The 25,004-nt window shown below is 48.8% G+C and overlaps 1 pseudogene; it reads left to right on the top strand.

Annotated features, from left to right (window-relative positions):
* The first annotated feature begins 4,196 nt into the window (after nucleotides 1-4,196).
* On the top strand, nucleotides 4,197-24,607 carry LOC138775333 (immunoglobulin superfamily member 3-like; annotated as a pseudogene).
* The last annotated feature ends 397 nt before the right edge of the window (nucleotides 24,608-25,004 follow it).

The following is a 25,004-nucleotide window of genomic DNA, read 5'->3' on the forward strand; positions in this document are numbered from 1 at the left end:
ATATAATATATACTGTACCCCACCACTACTCTGCTCCTATACACAGGTCACCCCTATATATATATACTGTACCCCACCACTAATCTGCTCCTATACACAGGTCACCCTATATATATATATATACTGTACCCCACCACTACTCTGCTCCTATACACAGGTCACCCCTATATATATATACTGTACCCCACCACTACTCTGCTCCTATACACAGGTCACCGCTATATATATACTGTACCCCACCACTACTCTGCTCCTATACACAGGATACACAGGTCACCCCTATATATATATATATATACCGTACCCCACCACTACTCTGCTTCTATACACAGGTGACCCCTATATATATATATATATATATATATACTGTACCCCACCACTACTCTGCTCCTATACACAGGTCACCCCTATATATATATATACTGTACCCCACCACTACTCTGCTCCTATACACAGGTCACCCCTATATATATATACTGTACCCCACCACTACTCTGCTCCTATACACAGGTCACCCCTATATATATATACTGTACCCCACCACTACTCTGCTCCTATACACAGGTCACCCCTATATATATACTGTACCCCACCACTACTCTGCTCCTATACACAGGATACACAGGTCACCCCTATATATATATATATATACCGTACCCCACCACTACTCTGCTTCTATACACAGGTGACCCTATATATATATATATATATACTGTACCCCACCACTACTCTGCTCCTATACACAGGTCACCCCTATATATATATACTGTACCCCACCACTACTCTGCTCCTATACACAGGTCACCCCTATATATATATATACTGTACCCCACCACTACTCTGCTCCTATACACAGGTCACCCCTATATATATATATATATATATATATATATATACTGTACCCCACCACTACTCTGCTCCTATACACAGGTCACCCTCTATATATATATATACTGTACCCCAACACTACTCTGCTCCTATACACAGGATACACAGGTCACCCCTATATATATATATACTGTACCCCACCACTACTCTGCTCCTATACACAGGTCACCCCTATATATACTGTACCCCACCACTACTTTGCTCCTATACACAGGTCACCCCTATATATATATATATATACACTGTACCCCACCACTACTCTGCTCCTATACACAGGTCACCCCTATATATATATATACTGTACCCCACCACTACTCTGCTCCTATACACAGGTCACCCCTATATATATACTGTACCCCACCACTACTCTGCTCCTATACACAGGTCACCCCTATATATATACTGTACCCCACCACTACTCTGCTCCTATACACAGGTCACCCCTATATATATATACTGTACCCCACCACTACTCTGCTCCTATACACAGGTCACCCCTATATATATATACACTGTACCCCACCACTACTCTGCTCCTATACACAGGTCACCCCTATATATATACTGTACCCCACCACTACTCTGCTCCTATACACAGGTCACCCCTATATATATATATACACTGTACCCCACCACTACTCTGCTCCTATACACAGGGTCACCCCTATATATATACTGTACCCCACCACTACTCTGCTTCCTATACACAGGATCACAGGTCACCCTATATATAATATACCGTACCCCACCACTACTCTGCTCCTATACACAGGTCACCCCTATATATACTGTACCCCACCACTACTCTGCTCCTATACACAGGTCAACCGTATATATATAGATACTGTACCCCACCACTTACTCTGCTCCTATACACAGGTCACCCTATATATATATATACTGTACCCCAACACTACTCTGCTCCTATACACAGGATACTACACAGGTCACCCCTATATATATATACTGTACCCCACCACTACTCTGCTCCTAGACACAGGTCACCCCTATATATATAATACTGTACCCCACCACTACTCTGCTCCTATACACAGGTCACCCCTATATATATATATACTGTACCCCACCACTACTCTGCTCCTATACCAGTCACCCCTATATATATATACTGTACCCCACCACTACTCTGCTCCTATACACAGGTCAACCCTATACATATATACTGTACCCCACCACGACTCCTGCTCCTATACCAAGGTCACCCCCTATATATATATATCCTTTATCCCCACACTAGTACTCTGCCTCCTATACACAGGTCACCGCTATATATATACTGTACCCCACCACTACTCTGCTCCTATACACAGGATACACAGGTCACCCCTATATATATATATACCGTACCCCACCACTACTCTGCTCCTATACACAGGTCACCCCATATATATACGGTACCCCACCACTACTCTGCTCCTATACACAGGTCACCCGTATATATATATACTGTACCCCACCACTACTCTGCTCCTATACACAGGTCACCCCTTATATATATACTGTACCCCAACACTACTCTGCTCCTATACACAGGATACACAGGTCACCCCTTATATATATACTGTACCCCACCACTACTCTGCTCCTATACACAGGTCACCCCTATATATATATACTGTACCCCACCACTACTCTGCTCCTATACACAGGTCACCCCTATATATATATATACTGTACCCCACCACTACTCTGCTCCTATACACAGGTCACCCCTATATATACTGTACCCCACCACTACTCTGCTCCTATACACAGGTCACACGGAGATTATATATACTGTACCCCACCACTACTCTGCTCCTATACACAGGTCCACCCCTATATATATATACTGTACCCCACACTACTCTGCTCCTATACACAGGTCACCCCTATATATATACACTGTACCCCACCACTACTCTGCTCCTATACACAGGTCACCCCTATATATATATACACTGTACCCCACCACTACTCTGCTCCTATACACAGGTCCCCCTATATATATATACTGTACCCCACTACTACTCTGCTCCTATAACACAGGATACACAGGTCACCCCTATATATATATATATACCGTACCCCAACACTACTCTGCTCCTATACACAGGATACACAGGTCACCCCTATATATATTACCGTACCCCACCACTACTCTGCTCCTATACACAGGTCACCCCTATATATATATACTGTACCCCACCACTACTTCTGCTCCTATACACAGGTCACCCCTTATATATATACTGTACCACCACCACTACTCTGCTCCTATACACAGGGTCACCCTATATATATACTGTACCCCACCACTACTCTGCTCCTATACACAGGTCACCCCTATATATACTGTACCCCACCACTACTCTGCTCCTATACACAGGTCACCCCTATATATATACTGTACCCCACCACTACTCTGCTCCTATACACAGGTCACCCATATATATATATACTGTACCCCACCACTACTCTGCTCCTATACACAGGTCACCCCTATATATATATAATGTACCCCACCACTACTCTGTTCCTATACACAGGTCACCCCTATATATATATAATGTACCCCACCACTACTCTGCTCCTATACACAGGTCACCCCTATATATATACTGTACCCCACCACTACTCTGCTCCTATACACAGGTCACCCCTATATATATACTGTACCCCACCACTACTCTGCTCCTATACACAGGTCACCCTATATATATATATATATATATATATATATATATACTGTACCCCACCACTACTCTGCTCCTATACACAGGTCACCCTATATATATACTGTACCCCACCACTACTCTGCTCCTATACACAGGTCACCCCTATATATATATATATATACTGTACCCCACCACTACTCTGCTCCTATACACAGGGTCACCCCTATATATATACCTGTACCCCACCACTACTCTGCTCCTATACACAGGTCACCCCTATATATATACTGTACCCCACCACTACTCTGCTCCTATACCAAGGTCACCCCTATATATATACTGTACCCCCACCCACTACTCTGCTCCTATACACAGGTCACCCCTATATATATATACTGTACCCCACCACTACTCTGCTCCTATACACAGGTCACCCCTATATATTACTGTACCCCACCACTACTCTGCTCCTATACACAGGTCACCCCTATATATATACTGTACCCCACCACTAGTCTGCTCCTATACACAGGTCACCCCTATATATATACTGTACCCTACCACAGTAACCACCTAGATGTACCCCAGTCTTGATAATCTTCATTGTGTCCCCCCGTTTCTCCCCAGCAGGTGGCGCTCTCTCCCAGGTGCGTGTTCCTCAGGGCCCCTGGTGCGGGTGTTGGGCTCGCCAGTCGCCCTCTGGTGTAATGCTACTGGGTACCCGGTGGGCGGCTTTGAGTGGTCGGTGTTGCCTGCACATTCTCCCAGGCACCAGCTGCAGATTGTCAGCTCTATGGACCCAGACTTCTCGTATGCAGTGTACAGGCAGCGGGTGACAGTCAGCAGGGAGGTGTACCTGGAGAAGGTGAGGGCCGACTCCACCAGACTCCACCTCAGCCGCCTCCAGGAGAAGGACGCGGGTGACTACGAGTGCTATGCCCCAAACACCCGAAACGGCTACCATGGAGGTCACAGTGCCAGCGTCACTCTAATAGGTAAGTACCTACTGCCCCCTATAGTCTGCTGACTGCTATTACTTCCGCTATAGTCTGCTGTCAAGTATCTACTGCCCCCTATAGTCTGCTGACTGGCTCTGCACTGGGCCTATAGTCTGCTGGCTGTACTGCACTGGGCCTATAGTCTGCTGGCTGTACTGCACTGGGCCTATAGTCTGCTGGCTGTACTGCACTGCTCCTATAGTCTGCTGGCTGTACTGCACTGCTCCTATAGTCTGCTGGCTGTACTGCACTGCTCCCTATAGTCTGCTGGCTGTACCGTACTGCTCCCTATAGTCTGCTGGCTGTACTGCACTGCTCCTATAGTCTGCTGGCTGTACTGCATTACCCCCTACAGTCTGCTGGCTGTACTGCACTGCTCCTTTAGTCTGCTGGCTGTACTGCATTACCCCCTACAGTCTGCTGGCTGTACTGCACTGCTCCTATAATCTGCTGGCTGTACCGTACTGCTCCTATAGTCTGCTGGCTGTACTGCACTGCTCCTATAGTCTGCTGGCTGTACTGCACTGCTCTGCTCCTATAGTCTGCTGACTGTACCGTTCTGCTCCTATAGTCTGCTGGCTGTACTGCACTGCTCCCTATAGTCTGCTGGCTGTACTGCACTGCTCCTATAGTCTGCTGGCTGTACTGCACTGCTCCTATAGTCTGCTGGCTGTACTGCACTGCTCCTATAGTCTGCTGACTGTACCGTTCTGCTCCTATAGTCTGCTGGCTGTACTGCACTGCTCCTATAGTCTGCTGGCTGTACTGCACTGCTCCTATAATCTGCTGACTGTACTGCACTGCTCCTATAGTCTGCTGGCTGTACTGCACTGCTCCTATAGTCTGCTGGCTGTACTGCACTGCTCTGCTCCTATAGTCTGCTGGCTGTACCGTACTGCTCCTATAGTCTGCTGGCTGTACAGCACTGCTCCTATAGTCTGCTGGCTGTACTGCACTGCTCCTATAGTCTGCTAGCTGTACCGTACTGCTCCTATAGTCTGCTGGCTGTACTGCACTGCCTATAGTCTGCTGACTGTACTGCACTGCTCCTATAGTCTGCTGGCTGTACTGCACTGCCCCTTTAGTCTGCTGGCTGTACTGCACTGCCCCTTTAGTCTGCTGGCTAAACTGCACTGCTCCTATAGTCTGCTGGCTGTACTGCACTGCTCCTATAGTCTGCTGGCTGTACTGCACTGCTCCTATAGTCTGCTGGCTGTACTACACTGCTCCTTTAGTTTGCTGACTGTACTGCACTGCTCCTATAGTCTGCTGGCTGTACTGCACTGCTCCTATAGTCTGCTGGCTGTACTGCACTGCTACCTATAGTCTGCTGGCTGTACTACACTGCTCCTTTAGTTTGCTGACTGTACTGCACTGCACCTATAGTCTGCTGACTGGCTCTGCACTGGGCCTATAGTCTGCTGGCTGTACTGCATTACCCCCTACAGTCTGCTGGCTGTACTGCACTGGGCCTATAGTCTGCTGGCTGTACTGCACTGCTCCCTATAGTCTGCTGGCTGTACCGTACTGCTCCCTATAGTCTGCTGGCTGTACTGCATTACCCCCTACAGTCTGCTGGCTGTACTGCACTGGGCCTATAGTCTGCTGGCTGTACTGCATTACCCCCTACAGTCTGCTGGCTGTACTGCACTGCTCCTATAATCTGCTGGCTGTACCGTACTGCTCCTATAGTCTGCTGGCTGTACTGCACTGCTCCTATAGTCTGCTGGCTGTACTGCACTGCTCTGCTCCTATAGTCTGCTGACTGTACCGTTCTGCTCCTATAGTCTGCTGGCTGTACTGCACTGCTCCTATAGTCTGCTGGCTGTACTGCACTGCTCCTATAGTCTGCTGGCTGTACTGCACTGCTCTGCTCCTATAGTCTGCTGGCTGTACCGTACTGCTCCTATAGTCTGCTGGCTGTACTGCACTGCTCCTATAGTCTGCTGGCTGTACTGCACTGCTCCTATAGTCTGCTAGCTGTACCGTACCTGCTCCTATAGTCTGCTGGCTGTACTGCACTGCTCCTATAGTCTGCTGGCTGTACTGCACTGCCCCTTTAGTCTGCTGGCTGTACTGCACTGCCCCTTTAGTCTGCTGGCTAAACTGCACTGCTCCTATAGTCTGCTGGCTGTACTGCACTGCTCCTATAGTCTGCTGGCTGTACTGCACTGCTCCTATAGTCTGCTGGCTGTACTACACTGCTCCTTTAGTTTGCTGACTGTACTGCACTGCTCCTATAGTCTGCTGGCTGTACTGCACTGCTCCTATAGTCTGCTGGCTGTACTGCACTGCTACCTATAGTCTGCTGGCTGTACTACACTGCTCCTTTAGTTTGCTGACCTGTACTGCACTGCTCCTATAGTCTGCTGGCTGTACTGCACTGCCCCTTTAGTCTGCTGGCTAAACTGCACTGCTCCTATAGTCTGCTGGCTGTACTGCACTGCTCCTATAGTCTGCCTGCTGTACTACACTGCTCCTTTAGTTTGCTGACTGTACTGCACTGCTCCTATAGTCTGCTGGCTGTACTGCACTGCTCCTATAGTCTGCTGGCTGTACTGCACTGCTCCTATAGTCTGCTGGCTGTACTGCACTGCTCCTATAGTCTGCTGGCTGTACCGTACTGCTCCTATAGTCTGCTGGCTGTACTACTCTGCTCCTATAATCTGCTGGCTGTACTGCACAAGCTCCTATAGTCTGCTGACTGTACTGCACTGCTCCTATAGTCTGCTGGTTGTACTGCACTGCCCCTTTAGTCTGCTGGCTAAAACTGCACTGCTCCTATAGTTGCTGGCTGTACTGCACTGCTCCTATAGTCTGCTGGCTGTACTACACTGCTCCTTTAGTTTGCTGACTGTACTGCACGGCTCCTATAGTCTGCTGGCTGTACTGCACTGCCCCTTTAGTCTGCTGGCTGTACTGCACTGCCCTTTAGTCTGCTGGCTAAACTGCACTGCTCCTATAGTCTGCTGGCTGTACTGCACTGCTCCTATAGTCTGCTGGCTGTAACTGCACTGCTCCTATAGTCTGCTGGCTGTACTACACTGCTCCTTTAGTTTGCTGACTGTACTGCACTGCTCCTATAGTCTGCTGGCTGTACTGCACTGCTCCTATAGTCTGCTGGCTGTACTGCACTGCTCCCTATAGTCTGCTGGCTGTACTACACTGCTCCTTTAGTTTGCTGACTGTACCCGCACTGCTCCTATAGTCTGCTGGCTGTACTGTACTGCTCCTATAGTCTGCTGGCTGTACTGCACAGCTCCTATAATCTGCTGGCTGTACTGCACTGCTCCTATAGTCTGCTGGCTGTACTGCACAGCTCCTATAGCTGCTGGCTGTACTGCACTGCTCCTATAGTCTGCTGGCTGTACTGCACAGCTCCTATAGTCTGCTGACTGTAGTGCACTGCTCCTATAGTCTGCTGGCTGTACTACACTGCTCCTATAGCCTGCTGGCTGTACTGCACTGCTCCTATAGTTTGCTGACTGTACTGCACTGCTCCTATAGTTTGCTGGCTGTACCGCACTGCTCCTATAGTCTGCTGGCTGTACTGCACTACTCCTATAGTTTGCTGACTGTACTGCACTGATCTTATAGTCTGCTGACTGTACTGCACTGCTCCTATAGTTTGCTGACTGTACTGCACTGATCTTATAGTCTGCTGGCTGTACTGCACTACTCCTATAGTTTGCTGGCTGTACCGCACTGCTCCTCTAGTCTAGTGCCCACTCTTTTGTCCTCATGCATCAATTAATAATTGGTATCATATGGCAAATGCCTATCTAGATATATGTGCATCTAGTCGTACTGCTACTACAGCTCTACAGGCAATAACCTCCAAAGAAAAAAAAACTGCTGAAAATACGTAGCCCAGAAAATCAATCTTTATTAAATACAATATTAAAAACAATTCATACTATTAAAAAAGAGAAAAAACAACATTAAAGAACAGTGGCTATTCCGCACGGATACCGGATAGCCACTGTTCTTTAATGTTGTTTTTTCTCTTTTTTAATAGTATGAATTGTTTTTAATATTGTATTTAATAAAGATTGATTTTCTGGGCTACGTATTTCAGCAGTTTTTTTTCTTTGGAGGTTATTGCTCCTATAGTCTGCAGGCTGTACCGTACTGCTCCTATAGTCTGCTGGCTGTACTGCACTGCTCCCTATAGTCTGCTGGCTGTACCGTACTGCTCCTATAGTCTGCTGGCTGTACTGTACTGCTCCTATAGTCTGCTGGCTGTACTGCACTGCTCCCTATAGTCTGCTGGCTGTACCGTACTGCTCCCTATAGTCTGCTGGCTGTAACTGCACTGCTCCTATAGTCTGCTGGCTGTACTGCACTGCTCCCTATAGTCTGCTGGCTGTACCGTACTGCTCCCTATAGTCTGCTGGCTGTACTGCACTGCTCCCTATAGTCTGCTGGCTGTACCGTACTGCTCACTATAGTCTGCTGGCTGTACTGCACTGCTCCTATAGTTTGCTGGCTGTACTGCATTGCTCCTATAGTCTGCTGACTGTACCGCACTGCCCCTATAGTCTGCTGGCTGTACTGCACTGCTCCTATAGTTTTGCTGGCTGTACTGCACTGCTCCTATAGTCTGCTGGCTGTACTGCACTGCTCCTATAGTTTGCTGGCTTTACTGCACTGCTCCTATAGTCTGCTGGCTGTACTGCACTGCTCCTATAGTCTGCTGGCTGTACTGCACTGCTTCTATAGTTTGCTGGCTGTACTGCACTGCTCCTATAGTTTGTTGGTTGTACTGTACAGCCTCTATAGTCTGCTGACTGTACTGCACTGCTCCTATAGTCTGCTGGCTGTACTGCACTGCCCCTTTAGTCTGCTGGCTGTACTGCACTGCCCCTTTAGTCTGCTGGCTAAACTGCACTGCTCCAATAGTCTGCTGGCTGTACTGCACTGCTCCTATAGTCTGCTGGCTGTACTGCACTGCTCCTATAGTCTGCTGGCTGTACTACACTGCTCCTTTAGTTTGCTGACTGTACTGCACTGCTCCTATAGTCTGCTGGCTGTACTACACTGCTCCTTTAGTTTGCTGACTGTACCGCACTGCTCCTATAGTCTGCTGGCTGTACTGCACTGCTCCTATAGTCTGCTGGCTGTACTGCACTGCTCCTATAGTCTGCCTGCTGTACTACACTGCTCCTTTAGTTTGCTGACTGTACTGCACTGCTCCTATAGTCTGCTGGCTGTACTGCACTGCTCCTATAGTCTGCTGGCTGTACTGCACTGCTCCTATAGTGTGCTGGCTGTACTGCACTGCTCCTATAGTCTGCTGGCTGTACCGTACTGCTCCTATAGTCTGCTGGCTGTACTACTCTGCTCCTATAATCTGCTGGCTGTACTGCACAGCTCCTATAGTCTGCTGACTGTACTGCACTGCTCCTATAGTCTGCTGGTTGTACTGCACTGCCCCTTTAGTCTGCTGGCTAAACTGCACTGCTCCTATAGTTGCTGGCTGTACTGCACTGCTCCTATAGTCTGCTGGCTGTACTACACTGCTCCTTTAGTTTGCTGACTGTACTGCACTGCTCCTATAGTCTGCTGGCTGTACTGCACTGCCCCTTTAGTCTGCTGGCTGTACTGCACTGCCCCTTTAGTCTGCTGGCTAAACTGCACTGCTCCTATAGTCTGCTGGCTGTACTGCACTGCTCCTATAGTCTGCTGGCTGTACTGCACTGCTCCTATAGTCTGCTGGCTGTACTACACTGCTCCTTTAGTTTGCTGACTGTACTGCACTGCTCCTATAGTCTGCTGGCTGTACTGCACTGCTCCTATAGTCTGCTGGCTGTACTGCACTGCTCCCTATAGTCTGCTGGCTGTACTACACTGCTCCTTTAGTTTGCTGACTGTACTGCACTGCACCTATAGTCTGCTGGCTGTACTGCACTGCTCCCTATAGTCTGCTGGCTGTACTGCACTGCTCTTATAGTCTGCTGACTGTACCGTTCTGCTCCTATAGTCTGCTGGCTGTACCGTACTGCTCCTATAGTCTGCTGACTGTACCGTTCTGCTCCTATAGTCTGCTGGCTGTACCGTACTGCTCCTATAGTCTGCTGGCTGTACTACTCTGCTCCTATAATCTGCTGGCTGTACTGCACTGCTCCTATAGTCTGCTGGTTGTACTGCACTGCCCCTTTAGTCTGCTAGCTAAACTGCACTGCTCCTACAGTCTGCTGGCTGTACTACACTGCTCCTTTAGTTTGCTGACTGTACTGCACTGCTCCTATAGTCTGCTGGCTGTACTGCACTGCTCCTATAGTCTGCTGGCTGTACTGCACTGCTCCCTATAGTCTGCTGGCTGTACTACACTGCTCCTTTAGTTTGCTGACTGTACCGCACTGCTCCTATAGTCTGCTGGCTGTACTGTACTGCTCCTATAGTCTGCTGGCTGTACTGCACAGCTCCTATAATCTGCTGGCTGTACTGCACTGCTCCTATAGTCTGCTGGCTGTACTGCACAGCTCCTATAGTCTGCTGGCTGTACTGCACTGCTCCTATAGTCTGCTGGCTGTACTGCACAGCTCCTATCATCTGCTGACTGTAGTGCACTGCTCCTATAGTCTGCTGGCTGTACTACACTGCTCCTATAGCCTGCTGGCTGTACTGCACTGCTCCTATAGTTTGCTGACTGTACTGCACTGCTCCTATAGTTTGCTGGCTGTACCGCACTGCTCTATAGTCTGCTGGCTGTACTGCACTACTCCTATAGTTTGCTGACTGTACTGCACTGATCTTATAGTCTGCTGACTGTACTGCACTGCTACTATAGTTTGCTGACTGTACTGCACTGATCTTATAGTCTGCTGACTGTACTGCACTGCTCCTATAGTTTGCTGACTGTACTGCACTGATCTTATAGTCTGCTGGCTGTACTGCACTACTCCTATAGTTTGCTGGCTGTACCGCACTGCTCCTCTAGTCTAGTGCCCACTCTTTTGTCCTCATGCATCAATTAATAATTGGTATCATATGGCAAATGCCTATCTAGATATATGTGCATCTAGTCGTACTGCTACTACAGCTCTACAGGCAATAACCTCCAAAGAAAAAAAAACTGCTGAAAATACGTAGCCCAGAAAATCAATCTTTATTAAATACAATATTAAAAACAATTCATACTATTAAAAAAGAGAAAAACCAACATTAAAGAACAGTGGCTATTCCGCACGGATACGGGATAGCCACTGTTCTTTAATGTTGTTTTTTCTCTTTTTTAATAGTATGAATTGTTTTTAATATTGTATTTAATAAAGATTGATTTTCTGGGCTACGTATTTTCAGCAGTTTTTTTCTTTGGAGGTTATTGCTCCTATAGTCTGCAGGCTGTACCGTACTGCTCCTATAGTCTGCTGGCTGTACTGCACTGCTCCCTATAGTCTGCTGGCTGTACCGTACTGCTCCAATAGTCTGCTGGCTGTACTGCACTGCTCCCTATAGTCTGCTGGCTGTACCGTACTGCTCCCTATAGTCTGCTGGCTGTACTGTACTGCTCCTATAGTCTGCTGGCTGTACTGCACTGCTCCCTATAGTCTGCTGGCTGTACCGTACTGCTCCCTATAGTCTGCTGGCTGTACTACACTGCTCCTATAGTCTGCTGGCTGTACTGCACTGCTCCCTATAGTCTGCTGGCTGTACCGTACTGCTCCCTATATTCTGCTGGCTGTACTGCACTGCTCCCTATAGTCTGCTGGCTGTACCGTACTGCTCACTATAGTCTGCTGGCTGTACTGCACTGCTCCTATAGTTTGCTGGCTGTACTGCATTGCTCCTATAGTCTGCTGGCTGTACCGCACTGCCCCTATAGTCTGCTGGCTGTACTGCACTGCTCCTATAGTTTGCTGGCTGTACTGCACTGCTCCTATAGTCTGCTGGCTGTACTGCACTGCTCCTATAGTTTGCTGGCTTTACTGCACTGCTCCTATAGTCTGCTGGCTGTACTGCACTGCTCCTATAGTCTGCTGGCTGTACTGTACTGCTCCTATAGTCTGCTGGCTGTACTGCACTGCTCCTATAGTCTGCTGGCTGTACTGCACAGCTCCTATAATCAGCTGGCTGTACTGCACTGCTCCTATAGTCTGCTGGCTGTACTGCACAGCTCCTATAGTCTGCTGGCTTTACTGCACTGCTCCCTATAGTCTGCTGGCTGTACTGCACAGCTCCTATAGTCTGCTGACTGTAGTGCACTGCCTACTATAGTCTGCTGGCTGTACTACACTGCTCCTATAGCCTGCTGGCTGTACTGCACTGCTCCTATAGTTTGCTGACTGTACTGCACTGCTCCTATAGTTTGCTGGCTGTACCGCACTGCTCCTATAGTCTGCTGGCTGTACTGCACTACTCCTATAGTTTGCTGACTGTACTGCACTGATCTTATAGTCTGCTGACTGTACTGCACTGCTCCTATAGTTTGCTGACTGTACTGCACTGATCTTATAGTCTGCTGACTGTACTGCACTGCTCCTATAGTTTGCTGACTGTACTGCACTGATCTTATAGTCTGCTGACTGTACTGCACTGCTCCTATAGTTTGCTGACTGTACTGCACTGATCTTATAATCTGCTGACTGTACTGCACTGCTCCTATAGTTTGCTGACTGTACTGCACTGATCTTATAGTCTGCTGGCTGTACTGCACTACTCCTATAGTTTGCTGGCTGTACCGCACTGCTCCTCTAGTCTAGTGCCCACTCTTTTGTCCTCATGCATCAATTAATAATTGGTATCATATGGCAAATGCCTATCTAGATATTTGTGCATCTAGTCGTACTGCTACTACAGCTCTACAGGCAATAACCTCCAAAGAAAAAAAAACTGCTGAAAATACGTAGCCCAGAAAATCAATCTTTATTAAATACAATATTAAAAACAATTCATACTATTAAAAAAGAGAAAAACCAACATTAAAGAACAGTGGCTATTCCGCACGGATACCGGATAGCCACTGTTCTTTAATGTTGTTTTTTCTCTTTTTTAATAGTATGAATTGTTTTTAATATTGTATTTAATAAAGATTGATTTTCTGGGCTACGTATTTTCAGCAGTTTTTTTCTTTGGAGGTTATTGCTCCTATAGTCTGCAGGCTGTACCGTACTGCTCCTATAGTCTGCTGGCTGTACCGTACTGCTCCCTATAGTCTGCTGGCTGTACCGTACTGCTCCTATAGTCTGCTGGCTGTACTGCACTGCTCCCTATAGTCTGCTGGCTGTACCGTACTGCTCCCTATTGTCTGCTGGCTGTACCGTACTGCTCCTATAGTCTGCTGGCTGTACTGCACTGCTCCCTATAGTCTGCTGGCTGTACCGTACTGCTCCCTATAGTCTGCTGGCTGTACTGCACTGCTCCTATAGTCTGCTGGCTGTACTGCACTGCTCCCTATAGTCTGCTGGCTGTACCGTACTGCTCCCTATAGTCTGCTGGCTGTACTGCACTGCTCCTATAGTCTGCTGGCTGTACCGCACTGCCCCTATAGTCTGCTGGCTGTACCGTACTGCTCCCTATAGTCTGCTGGCTGTACCGTACTGCTCCAATAGTCTGCTGACTGTACTGCACTGTCCCTATAGTCTGCTGACTGTATTGCACTGCCCCTATAGTCTGTTGCCTGTACTGAACTGCTCCTATAGTCAGCTTACTATACTGCACTGCTCCTATAGTCAGCTTGCTGTACTGCACTGCTCCTATAGTCTGCTGGCTGTACTGCACTGCTCCCTATAGTCTGCTGGCTGTACCGTACTGCTCCCTATAGTCTGCAGGCTGTACCGTACTGCTCCTATAGTCTGCTGGCTGTACTGCACTGCTCCTATAGTCTGCTGGCTGTACCGAACAGCTCCTATAGTTTGCTGGCTGTACTGCACTGCTCCTATAGTCTGCTGGCTGTACTGCACTGCTCCTATAGTCTGCTGGCTGTACTGCACTGCTCCTTTAGTCTGCTGGCTATACTGTACTGCCCCTATAGTCTGCTGGCTGTACTACACTGCTCCTATAGTCTGCAGGCTGTACCGTACTGCTCCTATAGTCTGCTGACTGTACTGCACTGCTCCTATAGTCTGCTGGCTGTACTGCACTGCTCCTATAGTTTGCTGGCTGTACTGCACTGCTCCTATAGTCTGCTGGTTGTACTGCACTGCTCCTATGGTTTGCTGGCTGTACTGCACTGCTCCTATAGTCTGCTGGCTTTACTGCACTGCTCCTATAGTCTGCTTACTGTACTGCACTGCTCCTATAGTCTGATTGCTGTACTGCACTGCTCCTATAGTTTGCTGAATGTACCGTACTGCTCCCAATAGTCTGCTGGCTGTACCGTACTTCTCCTATAATCTGCTGAATGTACCGCACTGCTCCTATAGTTTGCTGTCTGTACTGCACTGCTCCTATAGTCTGCTGGCTGTACCGTACTGCTCCCTATAGTCTGCTGGCTGTACTGCACTGCTCCAATAGTCTGCTGGCTGTAATGCACTGCTCTGCTCCTATAGTCTGCTGGCTGAACTGCACTGCACTGCTCCTATAGTCTGCTGACTGTACCGTTCTGCTCCTATAGTCTGCTGGCTATACTTCACTGCTCCAATAGTCTGCTGGCTGTACCACACTGCTCCTATAGTCTGCTGGCTGTACTGTACTGCCCCTATAGTCTGCTGGCTGTACTGCACTGCTCCTATAGTCTGATTGCTGTACTGCACTGCTCCCTATAGTCTGCTGACTGTACAGCACTGCTCCCTATAGTCTGCTGGCTGTACTGCACTGCTCCTTTAGTCTGCTGGCTGTACTGCACTGCTCCTATAGTCTGCTGGCTGTACTGCACTGCTCCTTTAGTCTGCTGGCTGTACTGCACTGCTCCTTTAGTCTGCTGGCTGTACTGCACTGCTCCTTTAGTCTGCTGGCTGTACTGCACTGCTCCTATAGTCTGCTGGCTGTACTGCACTGCTCCTTTAGTCTGCTGGCTGTACTGCACTGCTCCTTTAGTCTGCTGGCTGTACTGCACTGCTCCTTTAGTCTGCTGGCTGTACTGCACTGCACAGGCCCCAGTGGACTAAAACATTCCAGCCCCACAACTGTCCTACTCCATATAACACCTCCCATTATGTCATGTAGCCCTTCCCATTACTCTATGTGACCCGTCTACCATTCCATATAACCCCTTTCATCCTCCATATAGCCCCTCCCTCTGTATAAGGCTGACTCCTCCCCTTCTTCTCAGTGATCCCGGATTTGCTGTGGGTTTCATTGCTCTCTCCGGCAGAGCTGACACTCTCTGAGAACGCCTGTGCGGTGCTGACCTGTGAGGTGGGAGGGGGTGCTCCGCAGCACACCCACATCTCCGTCACCTGGTACCACAGCAGCGCAGACTCCACCTGGCCCATCGCCTCCTTCTCCCTGCACGCTGTCACCTCTGTGTCTGCCACCTTCCTGCTCCGCCACCAGGCCAGGGACCTCCGGCTTGAGAAGGTGTCTGCACCCGCTATCAGCTGACCCTGAGCGCACTGCAGAATGCCGACCAAGGGCACTGTATTACTGCCAGGCCACCCAGTGGATCCCAGGACCCTGACAAGAGCTGGTACCCCCTGAGCAGCAAGAGGAGCCAGGACACCGCTATCCGCATTCACGCCAAAGGTAAGTCTGCAAACACGCACAATACCTGAGGGACTCCAGCCTTTCCTGGCAGTGCATGCTGGGAAAGTAACAAGTCTGTAGAATAGGTTCTAACCCTTCTCCAGTAGAGGGCGATGCTGCACTGCAGATACAGGTATTATTTTTATTTATAGGCGTAAGGAGTGACACTCAGTCTGATTCTTACAAGTGGAAAGCAGAGATATTCTTATCAGAAAATTATCCACTATGTAGACAATGATCATAGAAGAGATGCTTTTGATGCAAGTGCTATTGTGCACAATTTTATTTTGGTATACAGTGTAGTCACAGACATAAATTCCGACGTTTCGGTGGTGACACCTTTATCAGGGGTCTATGGACATGAAAGATATAGATATTACAATGAGATATGGTTACAAAAAATAGTAACGTGCACAGTGCTAGGGTAGGATAAGAGGGTGGGGGGTGTGGGTACATGACTCATGGGGGAAATAACATCAAAATGACCAGTGATATATACATAACAATAACACAATAGTTGCTGGATGGAATATCTGGAGGATGATGAGGAGAGAAGGCAGGGGAATATTCCATAGCTATGAGGGAATACATAGATGTTAGAGAGGCTTAATCATATATGACAATAGTAATAACAGTAACACAGTAGTAGGGCAATGTTAGTATAAATGCATGCAGCAGGATTGCTAAAAAGGTATAGGATAGAGGACAGTGAAGAAAATACAAAGATATAGAATCAGAGTACAGCTGGGTAGTACCTGTGTAAGTGGTTGCAGTTTATTAGTAGCGGAGTGGTTTAGGTCTGCTGTAAATGAGAATAAAATCAGGGCTAAGTGATAGGTAATGAGGGGTATTATGGCAATGTGGTGTATGGTATGGGGTTGTTACCTCTTTGGTAACAAGAGGTCCGTGGCGGCTGGGGTCCGAGCCGAGTCGGGGCTGGTGGGAACCGGACAGTAGAACTGCAAGAGAGGAGGCCGGTTAACCTGCTGCCCCTAAAAAAGGGGAGCTATGGTGGAGAGAAGTGATAGTTACCCAGGCAGAGACCGTGTGATGATCTGAATCCAGCGGAGCTAGGTCGCGCAATGATGACGCGGACGCAGATACAGGTATGGTAGCTCCTGTGTGGTATATGTGTTTCTCCAGTAGAGGGCGATGCTGCACTGCAGATACAGGTATGGTAGCTCCTGTGTGGTATATGTGTTTCTCCAGTAGAGGGCGATGCTGCACTGCAGATACAGGTATGGTAGCTCCTGTGTGGTATATGTGTTTCTCCAGTAGAGGGCGATGCTGCACTGCAGATACAGGTATGGTAGCTCCTGTGTGGTATATGTGTTTCTCCAGTAGAGGGCGATGCTGCACTGCAGATACAGGTATGGTAGCTCCTGTGTGTGGTATATGTGTTTCTCCAGTAGAGGGCGATGCTGCACTGCAGATACAGGTATGGTAGCCTCCTGTGTGGTATATGTGTTTCTCCAGTAGAGGGCGATGCTGCACTGCAGATACAGGTATGGTAGCTCCTGTGTGGTATATGTGTTTCTCCAGTAGAGGGCGATGCTGCACTGCAGATACAGGTATGGTAGCTCCTGTGTGGTATATGTGTTTCTCCAGTAGAGGGCGATGCTGCACTGCAGATACAGGTATGGTAGCTCCTGTGTGGTATATGTGTTTCTCCAGTAGAGGGCGATGCTGCACTGCAGATACAGGTATGGTAGCTCCTGTGTGGTATATGTGTTTCTCCAGTAGAGGGCGATGCTGCACTGCAGATACAGGTATGGTAGCTCCTGTGTGGTATATTTGTTTTCTCCAGTAGAGGGCGATGCTGCCACTGCAGATACAGGTATGGTAGGACCCTGTGTGTGGTATATGTGTTTCTCCAGTAGAGGGCGATGCTGCACTGCAGATACAGGTATGGTAGCTCCTGTGTGTGGTATATGTGTTTCTCAGTAGAGGCGATGCTGCACTGCAGATACAGGTATGGTAGCTCCTGTGTGGTATATGTGTTTCTCCAGTAGAGGGCGATGCTGCACTGCAGATACAGGTATGGTAGCTCCTGTGTGGTATATGTGTTTCTCCAGTAGAGGGCGATGCTGCACTGCAGATACAGGTATGGTAGCTCCTGTGTGTGGTATATGTGTTTCTCCAGTAGAGGGCGATGCTGCACTGCAGATACAGGTATGGTAGCTCCTGTGTGGTATATGTGTTTCTCCCAGTAGAGGGCGATGCTTGCACTGCAGATACAGGTATGTAGCTCCCTGTGTGGTATATGTGTTTCTCCAGTAGAGGGCGATGCTGCACTGCAGATACAGGTATGGTAGCTCCTGTGTGTGGTATATGTGTTTCTCCAGTAGAGGGCGATGCTGCACTGCAGATACAGGTATGGTAGCTCCTGTGTGGTATATGTGTTTCTCCAGTAGAGGGCGATGCTGCACTGCAGATACAGGTATGGTAGCTCCTGTGTGTGGTATATGTGTTTCTCCAGTAGAGGGCGATGCTGCACTGCAGATACAGGTATGGTAGCTCCTGTGTGGTATATGTGTTTCTCCAGTAGAGGGCGATGCTGCACTGCAGATACAGGTATGGTAGCTCCTGTGTGTGGTATATGTGTTTCTCCAGTAGAGGGCGATGCTGCACTGCAGATTACAGGTATGGTAGCTCCTGTGTGGTATATGTGTTTCTCCAGTAGAAGGGCGATGCTGCACTGCAGATACAGGTATGGTAGTCCTGTGTGGTATATGTGTTTATCCAGTAGAGGGCGATGCTGCACTGCAGATACAGGTATGGTAGCTCCTGTGTGTGGTATATGTGTTTCTCCAGTAGAGGGCGATGCTGCACTGCAGATACAGGTATGGTAGCTCCTGTGTGTGTATATGTGTTTCTCTCAGTAGAGGGCGATGCTGCACTGCAGATACAGGTATGGTAGCTCCTGTGTGTGGTATATGTGTTTCTCCAGTAGAGGGCGATGCTGCACCTGCAGATACAGGTATGGTAGCTCCTGTGTGGTATATGTGTTTCTCCAGTAGAGGGCGATGCTGCACTGCAGATACAGGTATGGTAGCTCCTGTGTGTGGTATATGTGTTTCTCCAGTAGACGGCGATGCTGCACTGCAGATACAGGTATGGTAGCTCCTGTGTGGTATATGTATTTCTCCAGTAGAGGGCGATGCTGCACTGCAGATACAGGTATGGTAGCTCCTGTGTGGGTATATGTGTTTCTCCAGTAGAGGGCGATGCTGCACCGTGCAGATACAGGTATGGTAAGCTCCTGTGTGGTATGATGTAGTTATCCATTAGACAAGGGCGATGCTGCAACTGCAGATACAGGTATGGTAAGCTCCTGTGTGTGTATATTGTTGTTTGTCTCCAGTAGAGGGCGATGCTGCACTGGCAGATTAACAGGTAGAGTATCTGCCTGTGTGTGTAATATGTGTTTCCTCCAGTAGAGGGCGATGCTTGCACTGCAGATACAGGTATGGGTAGCTCCTGTGTGTGGTATATGTGTTTCTCCAGTAGAGGGCGATGCTGCACTGCAGATACAGGTATGGTAGCTCCTGTGTGTGGTATATGTGTTTCTCCAGTAGAGGGCGATGCTGCACTGCAGATACAGGGTATGGTAGCTCCTGTGTGGTATATGTGTTTCTCCAGTAGAGGGCGATGCTGCACTGCAGATACAGGTATGGTAGCTCCTGTGTGTGGTATATGTGTTTCTCCAGTAGAGGCGATGCTGCACTGCAGATACAGGTATGGTAGCTCCTGTGTGTGGTATATGTGTTTCTCCAGTAGAGGGCGATGCTGCACTGCAGATACAGGTATGGTAGCTCCTGTGTGTGGTATATGTGTTCTCCAGTAGAGGGCGATGCTGCACTGAGATACAGGTATGGTAGCTCCTGTGTGTGGTATATGTGTTTCTCAGTAGAGGGCGATGCTGCACTGCAGATACAGGTATGGTAGGCCCTGTGTGGTATATGTGTTTCTCCAGTAGAGGGCGATGCTGCACTGCAGATACAGGTATGGTAGCTCCTGTGTGTGGTATATGTGTTTCTCCAGTAGAGGGCGATGCTGCACTGCAGATACAGGTATGGTAGCTCCTGTGTGGTATATGTGTTTCTCCAGTAGAGGGCGATGCTGCACTGCAGATACAGGTATGGTAGCTCCTGTGTGGTATATGTGTTTCTCCAGTAGAGGGCGATGCTGCACTGCAGATACAGGTATGGTAGCTCCTGTGTGTGGTATATGTGTTTCTCCAGTAGAGGGCGGCTGCACTGCAGATACAGGTATGTAGCTCCTGTGTGGTATATGTGTTTCTCCAGTAGAGGGCGATGCTGCACTGCAGATACAGGTATGGTAGCTCCTGTGTGGTATAGTGTTTCTCCAGTAGAGGCGATGCTGCACTGCAGATACAGTATGGTAGCTCCTGTGTGGTATATGTGTTTCTCCAGTAGAGGGCGATGCTGCACTGCAGATACAGGTATGGTAGCTCCGTGTGTGGTATATGTGTTTCTCCAGTAGAGGGCGATGCTGCACTGCAGATACAGGTATGGTAGCTCCTGTGTGTGGTATATGTGTTTCTCCAGTAGAGGGCGATGCTGCACTGCAGATACAGGTATGGTAGCTCCTGTGTGGTATATGTGTTTCTCCAGTAGAGGGCGATGCTGCACTGCAGATACAGGTATAGTAGCTCCTGTGTGTGGTATATGTGTTTTCTCCAGTAGAGGGCGATGCTGCACTGCAGATACAGGTATAGGTAGCTCCTGTGTGTGGTATATGGTGTTCTCCAGTAGAGGGCGATGCTGCACTGCAGATACAGGTATGGTAGCTCCTGTGTTGGTATATGTGTTTCTCCAGTAGAGGGCGATGCTGCACTGCAGATACAGGTATGGTAGCTCCTGTGTGTGGTATATGTGTTTCTCCAGTAGAGGGCGATGCTGCACTGCAGATACAGGTATTGGTAGCTCCTGTGTGGTATATGTGTTTCTCCAGTAGAGGGCGATGCTGCACTGCAGATACAGGTATGGTAGCTCCTGTGTGTGGTATATGTGTTTCTCCAGTAGAGGGCGATGCTGCACTGCAGATACAGGTATGGTAGCTCCTGTGTGGGTATATGTGTTTCTCACAGTAGAGGGCGATGCTGCACTGCAGATACAGGTATGGTAGCTCCTGTGTGTGGTTATATGTGTTTCTCCAGTAGAGGGCGATGCGGCCACTGCAGATACAGGTATGGTAGCTCCTGTGTGGTATATGTGTTTCTCCAGTAGAGGGCGATGCTGCACTGCAGATACAGGTATGGTAGCTCCTGTGTGGTATATTGTGTTTCTCCAGTAGAGGGCGATGCTGCACTGCAGATACAGGTATAGGTAGCTCCCTGTGTGTGGGTATATGTGTTTCTCCAGTAGAGGGCGATGCTGCACTGCAGATACAGGTTATGGTAGCTCCTGTGTGGTATATGTGTTTCTCCAGTAGAGGGCGATGCTGCACTGCAGATACAGGTATGGTAGCTCCTGTGTGTGGTATATGTTTTCTCCAGTAGAGGGCGATGCTGCACTGCAGATACAGGTATGGTAGCTCTGTTGTGGTAATATGTGTTTCTCCAGTAGAGGGCGATGCTGCACTGCAGATACAGGTATGGTAGCTCCTGTGTGTGGTATATGTGTTTCTCCAGTAGAGGGCGATGCTGCACGGCAGATACAGGTATGGTAAGCCCTGTGTGTGGTATATGTGTTTCTCCAGTAGAGGGCGATGCTGCACTGCAGATACAGTATGGTAGCTCCTGTGTGGTATATGTGTTTCTCCAGTAGAGGGCGATGCTGCACTGCAGATACAGGTATGGTAGCTCCTGTGTGGTATATGTGTTTCTCCAGTAGAGGGCGATGCTGCACTGCAGATACAGTATGGTAGCTCCTGTGTGGTATATGGTTTCTCCAGTAGAGGGCGATGCTGCACTGCAGATACAGGTATGGTAGCTCCTGTGTGTGGTTATGTGTTTCTCCAGTAGAGGGCGATGCGGCACTGCGATACAGGTATGGTAGCTCCTGTGTGTGGTATATGTGTTTCTCCAGTAGAGGGCGATGCTGCACTGCAGATACAGGTATGGTAGCTCCTGTGTGGTATATGTGTTTTCTCAGTAGAGGGCGATGCTGCACTGCAGATACAGGTATGGTAGCTCCTGTGTGGTATATGTGTTTCTCCAGTAGAGGGCGATGCTGCACTGCAGATACAGGTATGGTAGCTCCTGTGTGTGGTATATGTGTTTCTCCAGTAGAGGGCGATGCTGCACTGCAGATACAGGTATGGTAGCTCCTGTGTGTGGTATATGTGTTCTCCAGTAGAGGGCGATGCTGCACTGCAGATACAGGTATGTAGCTCTGTGTGTGGTATATGTGTTTTCTCCAGTAGAGGGCGATGCTGCACTGCAGATACAGGTATGGTAGCTCCTGTGTGTGGTATATGTGTTTCTCCAGTAGAGGGCGATGCTGCACTGCAGATACAGGTATGGTAGCTCCCTGTGTGTTGGTATTGTGTTTCTCCAGTAGAGGGCGATGCTGCACTGCAGATACAGGTATGGTAGGCCCTGTGTGTGGTATATGTGTTTCTCCAGTAGAGGCGATGCTGCACTGCAGATACAGGTATGGTAGCCCTGTGTGTGGTATATTGTTTCTCCAGTAGAGGGCGATGCTGCACTGCAGATACAGGTTATGGTAGCTCCTGTGTGGTATATGTGTTTCTCCAGTAGAGTGCGATGCTGCACTGCAGATACAGGGTATGGTAGCTCCTGTGTGTGGTATATGTGTTTCTCCAGTAGAGGGCGATGCTGCACTGCAGATACAGGTATAGTAGCTCCTGTGTGGTATATGTGTTTCTCCAGTAGAGGGCGAGCTGCACTGCAGATACAGGTAATGGTAGCTCCTGTGTGGTATATGTGTTTCTCCAGTAGAGGGCGATGCTGCCACTGCAGATACAGGTATGGTAGCTCCTGTGTGTGGTATATGTGTTTCTCCAGTAGAGGGCGATGCTGCACTGCAGATACAGGTATGGTAGCTCCTGTGTGGTATATGTGTTTCTCCAGTAGAGGGCGATGCTGCACTGCAGATTACAGGTATGTAGCTCCTGGTGTGTATAGGTGTTTCTCCAGTAGAGGGCGATGCTGCACTGAGATACAGGTATGTAGCCCTGTGTGTGGTATATGTGTTTCTCCAGTAGAGGGCGATGCTGCACTGCAGATACAGGTATAGTAGCTCCTGTGTGTGTATATGTGTTTCTCCAGTAGAGGGCGATGCTGCACTGCAGATACAGGTATGGTAGCTCCTGTGTGTGGTATATGTGTTTCTCCAGTAGAGGGCGATGCTGCACTGCAGATACAGGTATGGTAGCTCCTGTGTGGGTATATGTTTCTGTTTCTCCAGTAGAGGGCGATGCTGCACTGCAGATACAGGTATAGTAGCTCCTGTGTGGTATATGTGTTTCTCCAGTAGAGGGCGATGCTGCACTGCAGATACAGGTATGGTAGCTCCTGTGTGTGGTATATGTGTTTCTCAGTAGAGGGCGATGCTGCACTGCAGATACAGGTATAGTAGCTCCTGTGTGTGGTATGTGTTCTCCAGTAGAGGGCGATGCTGCACTGCAGATACAGGTATGTAGCTCCTGTGTGGTATATGTGTTTCTCCAGTAGAGGGCGATGCTGCACTGCAGATACAGGTATGGTAGCTCCTGTGTGTGGTATATGTGTTTCTCCAGTAGAGGGCGATGCTGCACTGCAGATACAGGTATGGTAGCTCCTGTGGGGTATATGTGTTTCTCCAGTAGAGGGCAGATGCTGCACTGCAGATACAGGTATGGTAGCTCCTGTGTGTGGTATATGTGTTTCTCCAGTAGAGGGCGATGCTGCACTGCAGATACAGGTATGGTAGCTCCTGTGTGGTATATGTGTTTCTCCAGTAGAGGGCGATGCTGCACTGCAGATACAGTTATGGTAGCTCCTGTGTGGTATATGTGTTCTCAGTAGAGGGCGATGCTCCACTGCAGATACAGGTATGGTAGCCTCCTGTGTGGTATATGTGTTTCTCCAGTAGAGGGCGCGATGCTGCACTGCAGATACAGGTATGGTAGCTCCTGTGTGGTATATGTGTTTCTCCAGTAGAGGGCGATGCTGCACTGCAGATAAGGTATAGTACTCCTGTGTGTGGGTATATGTGTTTCTCCAGTAGCGGGCGATTGCTGCACTGCAGATACAGGTATGGTAGATCATGTGACATCATCACTCGAGCTCTACAATAGGGAAATGATTTGGCTGCTAAATAAAACATTTCCCTTTGTTTATACAAACTCTTCCCACGTGACCTGTCATCTTGATGATGATGATGATGAGATGATGTCGTTCTTTCTATTGCAGGTGTGATGTCAGCAGTCTACAGCTCGCTTTAGTTTGGACTGATCCCTGGGACATTGTGCACTCTTATGTTACAGCTCCCCCCTAGTGGCCCTGGGCAGCTCATTGGCCTCTAGGAATTCTCTCATGCGACACCGTGATCCTGATCACTGAGCACAAGCGGATGGAAGAGACACGAGGGGTCGCGCGCTCACCATGGATTCCACTCTGGCCTCCAGGGGCAGCACCATGTGTTATTATTTATTCCTGCACTGCCCGCTAATAAACTGCTGTGTTCTCAGACGCCTGATCTTCAGTTACTGAATCCTGATTTTGTGCACCGTCACCCGGGGGGCCAGCTGCTTTAGTGTCCCAGTCCCGGGGTGGCCAGTGTTTAGTGTCCCAGTGTTTTAGTGTCCCTGTGCCCGGTGTGTCCAGTGCTTTAGTGTCCCG

This window comes from Dendropsophus ebraccatus, unplaced genomic scaffold, assembly GCF_027789765.1.
Source record: "Dendropsophus ebraccatus isolate aDenEbr1 unplaced genomic scaffold, aDenEbr1.pat pat_scaffold_1571_ctg1, whole genome shotgun sequence".
NCBI lineage: Eukaryota > Metazoa > Chordata > Amphibia > Anura > Hylidae > Dendropsophus > Dendropsophus ebraccatus.